Below are 15,858 nucleotides of genomic sequence, written 5' to 3'. Positions count from 1 at the left end.
TAATTCAGATATACAAGAAAAAGCCAAGCAGAGTTTTTAAAATATTTTTGAGAGACCCAAACTATTTCTAGAAGTCTCAGCAGACTTTCCTTTCATTAATCCATTCAACAAATATATGATGAGCACCATTTGTTTGCCAGACATTGTTTTGGACAACAGAAAAAACAGAGGTGAACGAGACAAGATTCAGCTCTGCCCTTGTGAAACTGATTTTTTTGCAAGGGAGTCAGACCTTATACCACCAGTTTGAACAATAACTCATTAAACTTTGAATGAGTTCTCCTTATTAAGTACTTCAAAGAGAAGTATGAAAGTTTATCTGGAAGATTAAACTTGGAGAAACGGATGTTTGAGCTTAGTGCCACCCATGGCCCCAGGCAAGAGTCACCACAACCAGCACTTTAAAGAAGCCCACACCTCCATTCTAGACCAGGCTCAGGGTGCCCTGTACCTCTGAATTCCTGAAAGCACCTCAAGCCTCTTCCCTGGGTCTATCATGCCAGTGGGGACTAAGACAAATAGGTACACCTGAAGGCTTCAGGGTGGTGACCAAGAGAGATTGCTTGCAGTGTGTGTATGTGTGGATTTTGATGTACACACTGGGATATTCACAAGCTCTTCCTTTCATGATGAGAGAAGGAGCCAAGGATGGGGAAAGTAGAAAGATGAGGCTTCGGCCACAAGTCAGGAGCCCCTGTTCTTACACCACAGCGCTCTCGTGTGAAACTGCATGGAATCTGAGAAGTCTAAATTCTGTCTATAGCATGTGTTTCCATTTGCATTCTTGCTTCCAGCCCTAAAAATGTTAGGGGTGGGGCCATCTGATCTGGGCTTTGCAAGACAAGTTGAAACTAAGCAAGAAGAAAGCCTCTACGCAGGGGGCCCACATGTGTCAGGGCTCTGAGGTAGAGAGAAAATGATGTGTCTGAGGAGCTGAGAGGAGGCCACTGTGTCTGGCACACAGAGAGGCTTGATTAAAGAGCAGTTCAGGGCCAGAAGAAAAGCCTCCCCTGAAGAACAGGCTTAGGAAGCAACATATTTTATGCCCATAAATAAAGGTCTCCATAGCATATTTTTTAGTAGGTGTGAAAAATTATAAAAAGATTTGCATTGCTATGCTGTAATTTCAACACAATATGTACAAAAAATTGAGACAGATGTTTTTAAAATACTTTTCTTTCAAATTCTGAATGATCAGCATCCCGTTATCATAGTTCTTTTGGACAAATACCATAAATAGGATGGCTTATAAACAACAGAAATTTATTCACAGTTTTGGAAGCTGAGAAGTCCAAGATTAAGGTGCCAGCATATTCAGTGTCTAGTGAAGATCCACTTCCTGGTTCACAGATGGCACCTTGTCACTGTGTCCTTGTGGTGGAAGACAAACAAACTCTTCCTGCTTCTTTTATAAGGACACTAATTCCATTTAGGGCGGGTCTCCTCCCGTGACCTAATCATGTCCCAAAAAGGCCCCATCTCTTAATATCATCAATTTGCGGGTGAGGATTTCAACACATGAATTTTGGGGAACATACATGCAGACCATAGCACCCACTATCTTTGTATTCCTATGAAATGTGAACAGTCATTTCCCATGTCCCCCGAGTCTCAGGCCTAGGACGTGGGGTCTGTTCCCCTCCACTACTCCAGCTGTTTTTACATTGAACAAATATTCATAATATTCATTCATCTCTTTACTCATTTAATTCAGCCATAGTTTATTAAGCTGCAATATAAGAATGATAATACATTAATAGAGAGGTGGGGAGGAGGAAATAAATTTTTATGTGTGTGTGTGTATATATTTATATATAAATTTCTACATAAATATTTAATGTTTAATATTTTAATTTATCAATATTTTAATACTTATATTTATAAAGATATATACATAAATAAATTTATAATGTATATAGCATAATTTTTATATAATATTTTATATTATATTTAAAAATTATATATAATTATATATAATATATTAACATATACGTTTATACATATATATGAACATATAAATTATATTATATGAATTATCATATATAAATTATATATAATGTATATTTTATATAATTTATATATTATACATTTATATGGAAATTATGTATGATTTATGTTATTTATATAATTTTATATAAATTATAAATTTATATATAAACATAAATTTATTTTTATATAAATATACATATTCACACACACATATATATTGCTTAGAACAGCACTAGGAAACCACCAGGCACAGGATAGGATGATATGCACCAATTAGCAGAAAAATTCTTAAGAACAAGAATTACTTGTTCTTAAGACCAGAAAGGAAAAGACAGCTATGCTACTTGACCAAAGGGATGAAGGCATGGAGCAGAATGGTGTGTTAGGGAAGAATGAGTCATCAGTGTGACAAAGAATGGATGGGTCTAGTGTTGGGAGATGGGCCTGATAGGAGTGAGATTAAGGAGGGACTTGCATCCCATGCTAAGGAGTTGGGCTTTTATTCAGTAGGGCAGTGTTTCTCAAAGTGTGGCCCTTGGACATTAGAATCCCCTGTGTGGCTTCGTGAAAATAAGGACCCCTGCCTCCTATTCTGCACCCCAATAATGAGTTGGAATATAAGGCCTGGGACATTGTAACAGGCTTTCCAGGTGATTCTTGTTTATAGTCATGGTTGAGATACTGAGATACTATGAAGAGTCAAAGTATGTTTTCCAAACATATAGTTTGTACAATAAGCTTTGTCTTAGACAAGTGGCTGGCTACACCCATACATACTATGGGCAGTAGCAAGAAAGCTCCTCTTTCAGAAGAAAAACATGTATTTGTTACAGAAGTGTGAGTTTCCCTTTAAGAAAATAAATTCGTGTAAGATCCTTGTTGCCAGATATGTTAAGCCAAAGGGGAAAAAAATCTCAAAGCAAATACACTTTTTGCTAGCAAAGTATGTTGCCTCATTGTTCCCTAAGATTCTGACATTCGAGGGAAAAAAGATACTAAATTCTCCTAGAAATAGTAAGACTTGTTGGTTTTTCTCTGTTATGCAATACAGACCTCTAACCTAAATTAACCTCAAGGTTAACTTACACTTTAGGTAATATAAATCACAAAACAATGGCTGGAATGAAAAATGATAATGTTTCACATTTCTATGAGTTAATTTCAATGAAAATGCAACATTATCAAACCTTCTTTAAGAGATGCATCATCCTAAAATGTTATATATTGCTCAATACAAGCTCCTGTGTTTAAGATTTTTACAGTTTTACAATTTCCTTCACCATAAGCTTGACTATTTAATAAAGAATTAAAGACATTTTGCTAAAACCTAAACATATTGCAAAGTTCTTTGTTAATTATTACCTTTTGTAAGATGGATCATCACCTTTCATAATATGGAATATGTATAAAAACATACATTTTCAAAGTATGTTTAACAATATGGGACTTTTACAAATTATAAGAATTTAATATATTTGTATTAATTATATATTTATGATCTTTAGCTTATAAAAAATAGATCCCTAAGTGTAGATTAAAGATTAGAAGAACATAAAATAGTAGTTAATCCTGTGATCCCAGGGATGGTGATATTACTGGTGATTTTTATCTCCTGCTTTGTGCTTTTCTGTAATTTGAAAATTTCTAAAATAAAGTTACCTTAGTTTTATAACTTTAAAAAGGCCCCAAATGTGCATAAGGTGGCAGGGAGCAAGATGCAAGGAGCACAGATGAGACGGAGCAGTGGCGTGGTGAATAGCTTGTGCGGGGAGAAAGATGAGAGCTCCCCCAGCCAACTGCAGAAACCCCTTCTCCCTCTTTGTGCTCCTGTATCTTCATTGAGAGGGCCCACCCTCCACTAAACAGAGAGTTCCCTGAGGTCAGGAACTGCTTAGAAACTGGTACCTTTAAGATAACACCGAATCTGGCCCAGAGATGTTCCATAGTGGCTTCCCGTAACTGGTCTCCAGTTCCTCAGAAGCTTCCTCTGACATTCCATCTGGCTGAGTCAAGATTTCTGGGACTCTGGATCCCGCTGTTTAGAGATGGCTACCTCATTTTGTGAGCTGATTGCCAGCCCCTGCAGGTTGAAGAGAAATGATCTCATGTTCCACTCCAGAGAGCTATAGACAAGGCTAGCTAACCAGGTGTTAGGATCCAAGGAGAGGGCTCCCTGCTCTGAAATATCCACGTGGGTTCCTGGCATTTTACCATCATAACTTCGTTCCTTGAGGGTTGAATTCTTGTAACAGTCCCTATTAAAATACAAATGCCTCTGGGAGGCGTTAAGCCCTTGTCAGCAAACGCCTTGCTTATTAGCTAACACCTGAGCCAACAGCCATCTGAGAGCACGTGCCTATTGGGAAATCAGTTCCTAGAGAGGTGGGGAAATAGTAGGGGCAGCTGGAGGACAGCTGAAGGACCTTAGGGTGATGAAGCTCAAACTGTCAGATTTCCAGGGCTGGATCTGGCACTAGGAGTGGGTTAGGAATGTCAGTTGTCAGTGAGCACTCCAAACAGGTGGTGGAGAGGGTTGAAGGGGTCTATCTTTCTTGGGCCTGGTGGTCAAAGTACAGACCCAGGTGGGGCATATGGCAGGTGGGTGTGCTCCTGGCCTCAGTGCCCTCAGCCTTCCAGGTAGTTTTGATACAGATAGGAAACAGGAAAATACTGGGTAGAAGAGGCCAGTTCCCCAGCAAAGGCCCCACCTTCAAGCCTGAAGACCCATGGTCCTAAATGAGGACAGGCATTCCTGTTTTCATGCCCAAAAAGTTGCCTTTTGGCCTGCCATGCCCGCTATGCTGCACCCATATACACCCCGAACCCCAGGCTCCAGAAGCCGACCAGCAAGCCAGCAGACCAGCAGAGGGATGGTGGAACAACACAACAGAGAAAGACAGAAGAGGAGGATCGTCTGAATGCCGAGAGGAGTCTGGCTGGGTTGGTTGGAGAGGAGTCCAACCACTGGGTGGCCTGACTCCAGGGGAAGATTACCGTCCCACTCCAACCCCCGCTTTCAGCTCCCCATCCATTCCACTGAAAGCCACCTCCACCACTCAATAAAATCTCACATTCACCCTTCAAGCCTGAGTGTGACCCAATTTTTCCAGGATGCTGGGCAAGAGCTCAGTATACAGAAAGCTGTCACACTGGTCTTCTGCCTTTGCAAAAAAGCAGAGGGTCCACTGAGCTGTTTAACACTCAAGCCATCTGTAGATAGCAAAGCTGAAAGAGCTTTGTAACTCTGGGGTTGCAAGCACCCACCCCTAGACACTACCTCGGGGCCAGAGCCCAAAGCACTCCCCCTGCCTCTGCACCTGCCTGTCGGCGTGCTCCCCCTCCCGCTAGGGGTTTGATAGGCAGGTGAGCCTGTCCTACAGGCAGGTGAGCATGTCCTGCAAGGGGGATCAGGGAACTCTCCTATTTCAGTTTTACTTTCTTGTCAAGTCCCATACATAAATACAGGATTTCAAAATGTATTGAGAAAGGGTTTTTTCATATTTTTATTCTTTTTAAATAACATCGTGGCTTTTTGAGTCATATGCATTAAGCTTCAGTGTTTGGTTAGTGCTGCACCTCAGCGTTCAAATTAATAATATGGCAGCTATTTACTCCTTTGCCTTCCATCAATCCAATAACACACGTTTACCTCCTGTCATTTCTTTTCAAACACCGAAACCTGCCTTTCCTAAGTATTTTTTAAACTGTTCCCTGAAAGCCTTCCTGTTGGTCTGTGTCTTTGTGGAAATCCCATGAATATAGAGAAAGACGCTGAATTTTCCTACTTTCATATTATTCGTCACCACAGGAGAGCTAAATGGCACTCTGGATTAAGATTGCATGAATAGTTTTCAAATATTTGGGGTTCAAAAAACCCAGACTGTGTTTTGCCAAAACATTTGCTTTCCTCATTTTTTTAAACCTATGTTTATTTCAAGGAGCATTAATTCCATGTGTTTTTAATTCATTTACACTCAGTTCATTAAAATGCTACTCTCTAACATTTCTTTGGCGTCCGAGAGCCCCAGTAGGCCCTTCTACTTGGAGCGGGTTGGTGTGCTGGGCGCCCCAGCGCAGAAGCGGGAATGGTTCACGCTCAGCCCTTCCCGGAGCCCACTAGGTCCACCTGCCGGGTCTGGCACGACGCACTGCCACCCCAGGCCCTGGCGCCACGGTGCCGTCAGACTCTGCTGGGCACAGGGACCAATTATTAATAGTAGTCAGGAAGGTCCTTGCCATTTTAGCGCTTGGGTCAGAACTGAGTGTTTCGAAATTCCAGCCCTGCCTCCGTGAATCTTGGTAACCCTGAGGACTTGAGAGCCAAGCCCCCTGCAGCCCACATGACCCTATTAAATATCAATATTGAGACCAAGGGGGTGATTAGCAGCGGAGAATGCCTCCATTGTCTCTATTTCGGTAGCAGTGGGGAATGAATCCAACCTTGAGAAAAGTGAATGCAGAACTGGAATCTGAAATTGCTTAGTAAGTAGCAGACGGTACCTTTGATCCGTCCTCTCCCTCTTTTCTTCGGGATGCATTGGCCCACCCCGAATGGGATGGTATTTCTGAAAGGCGTGGAGTACAGACAGGACTGTAGGAAGAAGGATGACTGGCGCTGCTGGACTAGCTCAGCGTAGACTCTTTCCAAAATTAAACATCTCCATGCGTGTTTCTGGTGGTTTTCCACATGTCAACCACTGGAGTAAATTCCCTACATATTCTCCGCATTTTGCAATTGAGCAAAATGAGGTGCAGAAGAAAGGGACTTCCCTCAGGTCCTCAGCAGCACCGCAGTCATGGTGGCTTTGCTTTGACTCTCTCACACCTGCTACATTGCTGTCTCCCAGGAGAGTCCAGGCCAGAGGCTGCTCCTACCTTCACATGGAAGAGCTGAGTCGCTCCCCTTTAGCAGAGAGCATTCCTGGAGGAAAGGCAGTTACTTTGCTAGGGCTTGGGAGGTGCACAGTGCTAGGAAGGGAATTTTCAAGGGTTCTTCCATCATAGCATTAGAAGGGACTCGACACCATTTTGTCTATCTACCCTCAACTCCTTCTCTATTCCAACAAGAATAATGTGCTCCAGTTTCTTGTGTCCCCTCTTGAAGTGTGGGTCGCAGAATGGAACACAACACTCTAAATGTGGTCTAGCCAGCACTGAAGGGTAAGACTGCCTGTTCCACTTTCAACACTCTCAGTCTACTCACAAAGCCGCAGTTTTGACTGTTTTTCAAACCCACTCATTATGTGGTTACGTCATTGTGCTGTGTAGCCTCATATTGAATTGCCAGTTAACAAACACACTTACTTTTGTATTATTTATTTGCTTATTTACTTCTTTTCTCATTTCCTCCATGCAACCACCTCAGTTAGGGTCGACATGCTCCTTAGCTATGTGTGCTGAGTTTCTGGTGGTCTCATCTCCACTGAGTCTGGGCACCCATTGCTTTTAAAGTTCTTTCCCTCTTGTGGAGAATACGGACTTGGGCAGGAGAAGAGTGGTGCTATTTTAGAGGTCTCTTTACACCTCTATTGTCCTTGTTACGAGCCCCATAATTTCTTGTTGTTTTCAATCAACACTTTTAAAAATGTCTCTTTTTAAATTTCTCTGGTATTTTTAGAAAACTTCAGCCCACTCTGATGCTGTGCTTAGCTGGCATTATTATCAGAGAACATGCCATGATTTTATAGCCACAATTTTGGGACCCTCCTTCCACCTTTTAGGCTGAGTCCTTCCCCAGTTTCTCAAAGAGCACCCTGGGAAAACATGCCGCTTTCTCGAGTCTTTTTCTTTTTTTACTCTTCAGGTTTAAAGGTCAGAATTTTGCCTGTCAGAACTTTCCATACCTCTTGGGCATCTTCCCTTTAGAGTCTCTGGCTATGGAATTATCCAACTTTTTACTGACTTTTTTGAAACTGCTTTCCCAAACTCCAAGTTAAGTCTGATGCCTAACACATCCATTTCTGGACAGAATCATTCAGTGATAACCTTTTCACACTTTTCTACAGTTCCCATTATTTCCAGATACCACCTGGATCTATGTTATGATTCAGATTTAAAACGAAGTAGCAATTTCAATTATTGCTTTCTCTCTGTAGTGAGAAAAATAACAAACTTAACAAAGGCTCCTCATTGAGCAAAATGAGCCTTTAAGTAGGTGTCCAAATCAATGAAACTCTTTATCTCTACTGTGAGGTGCTTCAGTGATGGTGTTACAATTTACAGAGGAATGTCTTACCCATTTTCTAGAGATTGGCTGGGCTGCCTGAATTTACTCCCTCAGTAAGGTTTTTCCTATTTGCTTTTTTAAAAAATTGTCTTCCAAGTATTCTCCAAAATTATTCCATGTAAAATCTCACAGAATCACTGACTTCCAGTAGTGGCCCAGAGTTTGAAGTAGGGGATCTTAGTGCATAGCCTCCCTTGCCTCTTCTTTACATTGGATGTAGCAATATTTACCTTACATAGGATGCTGGGAGCATTAAGCAAAGCAATGGTAATGGCTAGGCAAGGGGCCATGCAAACTAGAAAAAGAGTAGTACGAATGTTTGCAGTGATTTTTACTGAGTTATTATTACTCTGCCTCTTCAATGAAACATGTCCATGGAATGAGACACACCTCACCTTTACAACATTCCAAAGCTGAGTCTTATTCTATTTCTTATAATAAGACTTAGAATAAAACTTTCTTATCCTTATTCTTATTCACTATTTGTAAAACTCCATTTACCATCCTGTATTGGATTGTCAAGGTTTCATTGTTGATTAGACCTAATCGATACATTAGATAATAAATAAAGAAAAAAGTTTTTGAGACAGGAAGTCTCTTTTATTTTGGAGCACCAAGCACTAGGCACATACTGCAATCAGGCTTTCAGTGTTTAGGGAATATAACTTTTTCCTCTTCACTCTGTAGTGATCTGCTCTTTGCTTACACACAATGAAGCTCTGCATAAGAAAGGGAACTAACCATATGTGATTGGCCACCTATAAGTAGAAAAAATAATCATACATTCATTTTAATATCAACCAAACAAGGAGAAATAGGAAGAGAAAATTATTATGTAGTGCACAACTTAGATTTCCGTACTTAAAATCCTATTTATTCTTAAATATGTTTATTAAGATATAATTCACATATCAAGGAATTCACCTGTTTAAACTGGACATTTCAATGGTTTTAGCATATTCACAGATATGTGTGACCATTACCACAATCTAAGTTTAGAATGTTTTCATCACCCCAAAGGAAACGCCACAGCCATCACACTAGCAGTCCCACCTTATTCCCCCCAACTCCCTCCTCCACAGCCTGAGTCACCACTAATCTACTTCCTCTAGATACGGATTTGTGTATTTCAAACATTTCATATTATTGGAATCATGAAATATGTGGGGGTTTTGCAGCTGGCTTCTGGCCTTTTTTACTTTTCAAGTTTCAACTATGTCATACCATGTGTCAAAACTTCATTTCATTTCAGAGCAATATCTCATTGTATAGATATAGCACATTTTATTTTATTTATGCATTTATCAGTTTAAGGTGGTCCCCAATGTTTGGTTATTATTCATAATTATTATTATTATTGGATATCATTATTCATAATAACCAAACATTGTTATGAACATTCATATATGCTGCTATGAATTTTCATGTACAAGTTTTTTGGGGTTGGATGTTTTCATTTCTCTTAGATAAAAACCTAGGAGTAAAATTGCTTAGTCACATGATAATTCTCCATTGCCAAGCTGTTTCCAAAATGGCTGCACCATTTTACATTCCCTCCAACAAATTTATGAGGGTTCCAACTTCTCTGCATCTTATGAACATTTGTTCTTGTCTGTCTTTTCTATTACAGTCATCCTAGCGTATGGCAAGTAGTGTCTCATTATGGTTTTAATTTCAATTTCTCTAATTATTAATAATAATGGGTATATTTATGTGCTTATTGGCTGCATATCTTCTTTGGAGAAATGTTTATGCAAATCCTTTGCTCACTTTTTAATTGGGCTTTCTTTTCATTATTCAGTTTTAAAATTTCTTTATATATTCCAGATACAGCTCCCTTATCAGATACATAATTTGCAACCTTTTTTCATTCTGTATATTGTATTTTCACTTTCTCAATTTTATCACTTTATTACAAAACTTGCTTAATTATGATGTAATTCAACTCAGCTGTTTCTCCTTTGGTTGCTTTTAATTTTGGTGCCAAATCTAAGAAATCACTACTTAATCCAAGATTATCAAAATTTACTACTGCTTTTTTCTAAGAGTTTTACACTTTTAGCTCTTAAGTGTTTATCTTTTATCCATTTGAGTTAATTTCACAATATAAAGTAATCCAGTTTCGTTCTTTTGCATATGGATATATAGTTGTCCCAATGTCATTTGTTGAAAAGACTTACTATGTGTTGAATTGTCTTAGCATCCTGTTGAACATCAATCAACCATAAATGTAAGTGTTTTGTTTCTAGACTCTCAATTCTATTGCATTGCTATTTATGTCTATCCTTATGCCAGCACTATGTCTTGATTACTGTAGCTTTGTAGCAAATTTTGAAGGTCAGAAGTGTGAGTCCCGCAATGTTGTCTTCTTCACAATTGTTTTGGCTCTTCTTGGTTTCTTACATTTCCATATGAATTTTATGATCAGCTTTTCTGTTTCTCCAAAAAAAAAAAAAAGCTATTTGGATTTTTATAGGGATCGCGTTGAATCTGTAGATTAATTTGAGAAGCATTGCTATCTTTACAACATTAAGTCTTCTAATCCATGAACATGAGATGTCTGTGTATTCAGATGCTGAATTTCTTTCAACAGTGTCTTGTAAGTTTTTCATGTACAAGTCTTGAACTTCTTTTGATAAATTTACTCCTAGGTATAGTATTCATTTTGATGCTACTTTAAATTGAATTGTTTTTTCAATTTCCTTTTCAAATTACTCATTGCCAGTGTGTAGAAAGACAGTTAATTTTAATTTTATTGCTCATCTTGTATCCTGCAACTTGGCTGACCTGATTGATTGGTTTGAAGAGTTATTTCATGGAATTCTTAACATTTACCATATACAAGATCATATCATCTGTGAATAAAAATAGTTTTAGGCTGGGTGCGGTGTCTCACGCCTGTAATCCCAGCACTTTGGGAGGTCGAGGCAGGCAGATCATGAGGTCAGGAGATTGAGACCATTGTGGCTAACACGGTGAAACCCTGTCTCTACTAAAAACACAAAACTTAGCCGGGTGCGGTGGCGGGCACCTGTAATTCCAGCTACTCAGAAGGCTGAGGCAGGAGAATCACTTGAACCCGGGAGGCGGAGATTGCAGTGAGCTGAGATTGTGCCATTGCACTCCAGCCTGGGAAACAAGAGTGAAACTCCGTCTCAAAAAAAAAAAAAAAAGAAAAAGAAAAAGAAAGAAACAGTTTTATTTCTTCCTTTCCAATCTGATTTTTTTTATTTATTTTTCTTGTCCAAATGACCTAGCTAAAACATCCGATATAATGTTGAATGGAATTGGTGAAAGCAGATGTTCTTGTCTTGCTCCTGATCTTAGCAAGGAAGCATCTAGCCTCTCACATTAAGTATGATGTCATATCTAATTTTTGAGACATACTCAAAAGCAAAGAAAAGGAAGGTCATCTTGTTCCAGGAATTGTAGCTCTCCACTTAGATGTTTTGAGAACTCTCCCACCTGAAGTCAGACCCCTTAATATTGTTTTGTTGAACAATAATCATAGTACTTTAAAGGCAAAGGTCCCACAAGACTGACACACATGACATAAATTTAAGCAACTCATATTAATTTGTATTAAATTAGCCTGAAGAATAACCTGTGTTCCTTCTAGACTTGTATAATTCAGGAGTCTGAGAGATTCGTTCCAGTGTCATAAAAATTGAAGGTAAAAGAGCAACACTCTTGCCTTTGCTTTTCATTTAAAGAAGAAAGCACATACTTAACTTTCACCAGAATGGAGAAAGTAAAAAAAGCTTTCTTGTTTTCTAACATAGCACTAAACACTGAACGAACATTCTCTCTGCCATATGATCACAAACCCATTTACACGGCAATTCTGTTTCTGCAGTTACACGGGGAGTCAGATATCCTCAGCTACTTCAACTTCATTCTTTGCTTATGCACTGAAGTTCAAGGAGTCTCTTGTCCATCCAAATTGGGGTTAATACCAGACCATCCAGTCTCATTTGCTTTCCTATTCAACTACAAAGAAAATCTCCTGGTCAAAAGAAAATGCAATGTGGATTTCAGTCTTGCCTAGAAGTCTTTCCATTTTGCTTTATTAAAACTTGTTCATGTTAGTACTACATTAAGCAACTAATTAGATCAGAAATAAAAATAATCTGACTCTGGACACCTATTTCCACCTTAAACCCTTTGCTTTCCAATTAAATATAACAAACATCTTTTGTGAGATTCTCAAGCCAATTTCCCTCCAAACTTTTTGATTTTTGTTTTTGTTTGCCTCCTCCCATCTTCCTCTATACCCCCAGGAAAGAAAGAAACTTCAAATCACAGTCTAGAGCATGAAACTGATGCATCCATGGAAACCCCCAGAAGGAATTTGAGTGGAAGTACTCCAGGGTCCTTCCCCACAAGGCCAGATCTAGCAAATGTTTTCCAGATGTGGCTGCTCTTAACTCTACTACCACCAACTCAGCCCCTCTCCCACCTGCCCACAGACCAGAAAGCAGCATCAAGACCTGCAGTCCAGCCCTCATCACCCCACAAGGGACTCCTAGAGGAGGTTATACTTAGCTTCTATTCCCTCCCTGGCCATGTAGAAAAGCTCCCACAAAGCCCATGACACAGGTCATGAACTCTTGGTCTTGTTCTGATCACAGACCCTCACTTTGTGGGCTCCGTGGTCCAGCAGCATCAGTGGCATCTGGGCACTTGTTAGAAATGTAGACTCTCCAGCCTAGGTGACAGAGTGAGACTCCCTCTCAAAAAAAAGAAAGAAACATGGAATCTCCGTCCCAACCCAGACCTACTGATCAGAATTTGTATTTTTATATAACAAGATCACCTGGTGATTCCCATGTACCTTAACGTCTGAGAAGGCCTACTCTGGAGCACTGGTTTCCAAACTTTAATGTGCACCAGAATCCTCTGGTGGGCTTGTGGAAACACAGATTTCTGGGCCCTTCCTCCAGGGTTTCTCATTCAGAAGTCTGGGGTGGAGCTTGAGAATTTGCTTTTATAAGAAGTTCCCAAGTGAGGCTGATTTTGCTATCTGAAGTCTGAGGACTACACTTGGAGAAACACTGCTCTAGGGGCATCCCATCTCACCAAAGAGTAGGAGTGTTGAGAATTCTTGGAATCTAAAATATTGATTTATTTGCAAATTAACAGAAATATCCATAATGTGATTGGAGCTGCCTCCTTTGTTTTCACTTTGCCACTTTCTTCTGTTACTTGTTGGAAGACTGTTGGTCTTGTTTCCCTCTAACATCTCCCAACTCACATCACCCCACCCTCCTGACCTGTCCTCCCTGGCCCCATGCTGGAACACTCCAGGAATCTGCAAAGCTCTGTCCAAACTGGCATTGCTGAGAAAGACTTTTCATCTCCTACCCCAGCCTGCCTCCCAGTGAGCCAGCCCTAGGACTGCCTGCTGCCACCCCTGCCTTGATCCGTCCAAGCCATTTCCCTCCATGCACGGCCATTTACAACACTCCTGAAGAGGAGGCCAGCTCAGTCCCTGCCTTCACGTGCCTCTAAACTTCACACAGCTCCTTCCCCTTTTCTTGCTTAGCATAGTCAGTTGTACTCTTTTTAAGAGATTTCAATCTCTGCCCCTGAATGAATTTTAACACAACTTTGGCAACTTATGGATTTGCCAGGAAGAACCTAGAGCAAGAGTTGAACATTGCTGGGAATGCTGACTGATGCCATTCAAAACTCTAGGATATAGCAATGAGCAATGCAGACAAATCTTGACCTCGCAGCATGTACATTCCGGTAAGAGAAGAAACAGCAACCTATTAATACATACATGCATTTTATGTGGAAAGAACAAAGCAAGAGAATGACCAGGGAAAAAGATTCTATGTGAACCCACATCATAAGGGAAGACCTGTCTGAGGGGTAACATCTTAAATGACATCTGAGTGAAGATCTAAAGGAAGAACTTTCCAAACAAGAAAGCAAATGCAAAGGACCCGAGATGGCAATGAACATGACCTTTTAGAGAAGCAGCAAGAAGGCCAGTGTGGCTGCAGTGGAGGTGATACGGACAGGAAATACTGGGTAGAAGAGGGCAGTTCCCCAGCAAAGCCCCCATCCTCAAGCCTAGAAACCTGCGGCCCTAAATGGGAATAGGTTTTCCTGTTTTTGAGCCCAAATGTTGCCTTTTGGCACAACACAACCCCCTATCCTGTACCCCTATAAACCTCAAACCCCGGGCTCCATGAGCAGATGAGCAGATGAACATAAGAGCAGAGGAACAGAAAAGTGGCGCAGCAAAGAGGGAGAGAAGAGAAGGAGCATCTGAACGTTGAGAAGAGTTCAGCTGGGGATGGTTGGAGAGGAAATCAGCTGTGGGACAGCCAAACTCCAGGGGGAGATCATCTTTCCACTCCATCCCCTTTCTAGTTCCCCATCCATCCCGCTGAGAGCCACCTTCATCTGGCAATAAAATCCCCACATTCACAATCTTTCAAGTCTGTGTGTGACCTGATTCTTTCTGGACATTAAACAAAAACCCAAGTACCAACCGGGCAATGAGCTGGTTAACACTTAGTTAACCAGCAGACAGCAGAGTTGAAAGAGCACTGTAGTATGCCTACTGGGGATTCAAGAGTCACAGGCACCAATCTGTAGACACTACCATGAGGCTGGAGACCAGAAGCACTCACCCTGGCTCCTGCTCCTGCCTGTCTGTGTGTTCCCCCTCCCGTAAGGGGTTCAGCACACAGTGCAGCAGCCACCCAAACAGATGAACCACACCACTGTCACATATCCTGTGAGGGGGTCAGGGAACTCTCCCATTTCAGAGGGGTGTGGAGATACTGGTAGGAAGGCAAGTGCAGATATGGACAGAGGCCAGGCAGTTTGAAGGGTTTGAATTTTATCTCAAGCATGTTGGGAAGACAGAGGGTTTTGAGTTGCGGTTTTACATGATCTGATTTCAAATTGTAAAAGGTCACTCTGGCTTCTGTGTTAAGAATTAAAATAATGACCTGCAGAGTAGAAATAGTTGGGAGGCTGAGGTGGGAGAATCACTTGAGCCTGGGAGGTCAAGGTTGTAGTTAGTTTGCCACTGTACTCCAACCTGGGTAGCAGAGTGAGACCCTGTTACTAAAAAGAAAGAGTGGAAGCAGGGAGACAGATAGTGGTCTAGACAAGACAGGGTGGCTGCTTGGCCAAGGGTAACAACAGTGAAGGAGGTGATTCATGGGTGAATTCACGGATCATTTGAATGCCAAGCTGACTAGACTTCCTGATGAATTGGGTGTGAGAAAGAAAGAAGGCAGGGATGATCTGAGACCTGAGTAAAGGTTGGGATCATTTTCTGAGATGGAGCAGGAGCACAGTTGGAGGAAAAACTGAGTCAAAGAGTAAATTCTTTAGCTGAATGGACTCATACAAATCAATTAACCCACCATCCATGCCAGATCCTCTGCTCAAAGTTTAGGTTTAAACTGGGGGCCCTGCTATAAACAGAAGGAAAAATAGATGGAGTGAAGCTGAACAGAATGGGGATGGGGAATGCTCATTGAAGAGTACCCCAAAAGCTCTTAATGAGCTCCCTGACACTTGTCAGCCAACAAGGAGGCTTTGCTCACTGATGAAGGAGACGGGATATAGAAAGCCCCATGCTAAGAGTAAATAAGAGACACAACATGGCCCAT

General features: G+C 40.9%; 1 long non-coding RNA gene across 1 annotated transcript in view; it reads right to left on the bottom strand.

Annotated features, from left to right (window-relative positions):
• LOC129035329 (uncharacterized) overlaps positions 1-15,858 on the bottom strand; it is a 307,216-nt gene that overhangs the window by 165,061 nt on the left and 126,297 nt on the right. The gene's annotated exons all lie outside the window — the stretch shown is intronic.

This window comes from Pongo pygmaeus, chromosome 3 (assembly GCF_028885625.2).
Source record: "Pongo pygmaeus isolate AG05252 chromosome 3, NHGRI_mPonPyg2-v2.0_pri, whole genome shotgun sequence".
NCBI classification, from domain to species: Eukaryota; Metazoa; Chordata; class Mammalia; order Primates; family Hominidae; genus Pongo; species Pongo pygmaeus.
Note: the sequence above shows the minus strand (reverse complement) of the source record. Positions and strands in the feature narration are given on the sequence as shown.